The following is a 4,649-nucleotide window of genomic DNA, read 5'->3' as shown; positions in this document are numbered from 1 at the left end:
TGCTGCCAGTGCCCCTCACACCCAACCCGCAGGTCCCACCCGGCTCCCAACCTGCAGCCCCCTGCCCTCCCTCAGTGCTGCAAGTGCTCCTCACTCCCAATCCAGAGCCCCCTGTCCAACCAGCCCTGCTGCGCATGCAGCTCTTATGTGCATGCACACACACACACACACACACTTGCCAGGGCCCGTGCACAGAGCACGTGACCCCTGATGGCCAATCACTTTGCCTGCTGCTCCCAGCCCCAAGCATCTAAGCTGCATGTGCTGGGAGGAGCGCAAGCAAAGCAAAAACCTGGACATTTGCCCAGATTTTAAAAACCTGCCCGGACACAAGCACAGGGAGCCAAAAACAAGGGCATGTCCAGGAAAACCTGGGCATATGGTAACCCACTGTGCAACTATTTCCACAAGACGCCATTCAGGGCCAGAGTGAAAATTACCTAAAACAACCAATGCAATTCTGGGGACAATTTCCTGCTCTCATGAAGACCCAAGAGCAGTGCTTGCCTCTCTTCCCTTTCCAGTAACAAGCTACAGCCACAGCTGTGAAGGTAAAAATCATGCAGGACACTCTTTGCTAGGGGAAGCTGACCCTTACTCCCTGGCTCCCCAGGAAATGCAGCAGGTTTCACTTTGGAAGCTCCTTCCCAAAGGGAATCTGCAGCAAAGGCAAGTCAGCAAGAGTTTCCACCTGGCCCATTGCCCTCTACATGCCTCCCCATGCTTCACTGTGCCAACTGGACCCTTCCCACAGAGGGGACCAGCCGCACAGCAAAAGCATCTCATGCTAGAACAAATCTCATTTCACATTTAAAATATATATAACCAATTTCTACAGCTCACACTCAAACTCCTAGGTGACTCTTTGACAACTTCAGAGTGAAATGGGTCTGACCCTTAGTCACTGTACCTCATCTTGCTTCAGGGTGCTGCTCTGAGGACAAATACATTAAAGATTTGGGACAGGACCTATAATAGTAGCTTTCTCGTCTCAATCAGGATTCCACTAAGTTCAAATGTCTCATTAATTATATTATGGTTGTGCACCAATCCAACATTTTAAGAATGAGTTTCCAGTCATATTTATGCACTGTAATATTTTTTTTTAAATAGGGTGGCACTAAACTAAAAAAAAGTTAAGGAGGAGTGCTTTGAGTCTAAAATGATTGAGCATCACTGGTCTACAGCACACAGATTTTAACTCTCTCTCGTTAGATGCTTTATTCTCAACCTAAAGGTAGTACCTGTAGGGTTATCAGGAAGGGAGCAAGGAACTTTACCTAGAATCAGGCATTTTGCTTGTTTGTTTTGCTGTAAAAAGACAGAGGTTTAAACAGTACTGAAATACCTGAATATTGACATCTCAAATGCAAGAGCGCTGCATGTAAGAGTGAAATCTACTGGAGAGCAAAACTGATGTCTAATGTCGCAGCTCATACTCCGTGACATTGAAAAGTAGTGAAGCCATTCGTGAAAGTATCATTAGCGACACTGGTAAAGAATCATTTTAAGTTCTACATTTTATATGACTGACCTTTTCAGTTCTTCCCACCATAAGATGCACGCATGCACGCACACACAGTTTCAAAGGGTTTTTTTTCCTTTCCCCACATGAATCGCTTCAACATTCAAGTTACATTATACTTCCTTTCACTTTCAGTAATCTATTGTGTTTTCTGTAAGTCAAGTTAACTTGTCACTATTTGCCCTTTTTGCAAACTTTTTAGATTTTTATCCATTTAGACAAGGAAAATACAGTGAGGTTAAGTTCTATTATGTATATACCCAGCTGCACTTCCAGGAATCACCTCTACATGTTACAGGTATAGATCAATAAACTGGTTAACTGCACAATTACCTTGAGACCAGCTACAAGTGCAAAGTAGCTATCATGCCCTAAAAAGCTCCAACCAGCTATAAAGTTAGACTTAAAAAATGGGTACTATCCAGCTTTAAATCTGCACACGTAGCAGGGTCTCCCCTGCAGCTGGGAGCCCTATCAGGTGAGGGGCAGCGCAGGGGGGCTGGAAGTTCTGCAACTGAAGGGACTCTCAGCCCTAGCAGCTGCCAACCCTGGATCCCAGAAGCAGGGGATCCCGAGTCCTGTAGGTATAGACACTGGGTGCCAGGACCCAGGCAGGAGGTACAGCTACCCTGGGGGTACGTGAAACTGGCAATAAGGTACAGGGAGATCTAATGCATGATCCCAGTCGTGCCTCCTGCCACGCACATGTGGCATAGCAGAAGACACAACTGCATGGATTGTGCATTAGATCCCATCACGCCTTTACCCACATGTGTAGAGGGGCCCACAGTCCATTTTAAACACCTGTTCCCAGCATGCTTATTTACTCAAGAAACCACTGATTCCACAAGGACTTTAATCAGTGGGTACATTTGTATTGGCCTCAGGTTCTTTTTCTTTTTTTAAATCCTCTAAACACACAAATGTAGGATGATATGGACCAATGACATTCAGTACCACCCTGCGGGCTTTATTCTGTAAAACTTTACAGACAAGAGTGTTTGCTCATAAAAACATTGGCATCCACTACGCTAACATTTCCATCCACTGCTATTTGTATGACTGAACGCAGAATTTGGAGTCTGCAGGAGTACTGCTCATTTCAAAATTGCCTATTTGACTAGGAAGATAGAAAGCTTCAATTAAAAACCCTTCTCTCTTTCAAATATAATGCCATTTTTTATATATTTAAGAAAAATAAGTTAATGAACATTTAACATTCCCTCTCAGCTTAATGCTGAGGAACTGCATGCTTATCCTCTGCTTAATCTGCAAAACAGTCTTGTTTTAGATATAAATGCCTCTGCACCAGTCTAATAAAAGATATCACCTCTACCCCGAGTTCTGATTCCTTCTGCATCCTAAACAAATATGAAAATTTATCAATTAATTGTTATGACATGCTGAGAGGGGTGGACTAGATGACCTCTCAAGGTCCCATCCAGCTCTGTTCTCCAGGAAACCATGAACTTGAAAACAGGCAGATATGGTCATGCCAAAGAAACCCACACTTCACATCTGACTGTATTTATGATTTGTGTCTTATGCTCTTGTTGTTACACTTTAAAAAACCAATGTTACTTATCTTGGATGCTGGCTAGAAGTACAGCCTGTACAGAAGTACATTTCTTATCCTAGAGTTCTGTAAGGACTAAAAAACTACAGATTTCAGGGTACTAAGTAATGCAGGACTCTTTTCCAATCAGTTGTATAAAGGCTTGAATGTCTTTAAATAGTCTGTAAACAGGAAGCAATAATAAAACTCTTAGGCAGAGTTTAGACGAGGGTTTGTATGGGATGGTTTGGACAGAGATGTTCCTGCCTCAGGTGGAGGGTTGGACTAGATGACTTCTGGAGGTCCCTTCCAGCCCCACTTCTCTAGGAATCTGTTCCACATAGAAAGAGGTCTTTAACTTCTCCAAAATGGCATGATGCCACTCAGTTTTATAACATGACATTACGACGACCAGTTTATAATGCACTGGAGTTACACCGGGATGACAACGTGCATGGGGACAGCAAACAGCCATCTTCGCAAATGCAGAAAAGGTCAGCATTAATGAGCACCAGTGTGGAAAGGTGGCTGTCAACATGCTAGCAATAAGCAGCAGAGAAGGGAGTTATTAGTGTTTTTCAAAGGGCACAGGAGCACCCCACAATCAAGTGGCGCGTGGCCATCACATGGCTCCAGGTAGCAGAGTTAAATCCTCCTCTGACACAGGAGAGAAGTGGGTCCTGGGAACAAGAGTGCACCAAGACATGGGTAGGGTCAGGGCTTGACTAGACAGAACCACTGGCTGGCTTTTGTGTGGTTTTCCCCTTCCTCTTTCATCCCTGGCCCAACAACGGCACTCCTGGAAGTCCTTCTGCTGCTGGGAGCAATGACGGGGAAGAAGCGTGCAGGCGCGTTTCCTGGTACAGGCCGTCCTCGACTTGCAACGTTTCACACTTACAACATTGATAAATTGACACCATTTCCACTTGCTGACGTCAATTTTGATTTACAACGCTTGAGCCGACCCGGACCATGCCAGCAGACAAGTGCACTGCATCACCCATCTCCCTGGAGAACATCTGTCCAAACTTCCTTGGACACTTTCTTTAAGAAAGCGGCCAAGACTCCTGAGAAGCCGCCAGCTAAGAACCCTTCAAAAAGTCCAACCAAGTCACCTCAAAGACATCCTTCCAAATCAATACGATTTCTATTTACAATATAAATACATTAATGTAGCTGTATTACTGATCTATAATTGATCAAGTACAAAATTCTGGGGTATTTTTAGTGAAAATAAGGTATCGGGTGGTGGTTCAGGAACCAATCCCCATTTACAACAGTGCTTCTTAGGAGCAAATTGGTTCCGAGTTCAACGTTTCGACTTAAGATGCAGTTTTCAGGAACCGATCATGTGGTAAGTCCAAGGACTGCCTGTATTAACTGCCCGGCCTTCCTCTCCCCGGTTGCACGCCCCTGGAGATGGAGCACCCTCCGCCTGGACAGCATCTCTCCTTGTGAAAGGAAAGGGCCCCAGGAGGAAGCCCGCCGTGCTCCCCAGGTGCCCGTCACTCCCTGCACTGCCTGGGAAGGGAAGACGTGGGGGAGGCGGGGGGTCCCTCTAGGGGGGAG

General features: G+C 45.3%; 1 protein-coding gene across 2 annotated transcripts in view; it reads right to left on the bottom strand.

Annotated features, from left to right (window-relative positions):
• Positions 1-4,649, bottom strand: part of EXOC4 (exocyst complex component 4) — a 790,055-nt gene that overhangs the window by 784,937 nt on the left and 469 nt on the right. The window lies entirely within an intron of this gene.

This window comes from Gavialis gangeticus, unplaced genomic scaffold (genome assembly GCF_001723915.1).
Source record: "Gavialis gangeticus isolate Ggan-Ray unplaced genomic scaffold, GavGan_comp1, whole genome shotgun sequence".
Classification (NCBI taxonomy): Eukaryota; Metazoa; Chordata; order Crocodylia; family Gavialidae; genus Gavialis; species Gavialis gangeticus.
Note: the sequence above shows the minus strand (reverse complement) of the source record. Positions and strands in the feature narration are given on the sequence as shown.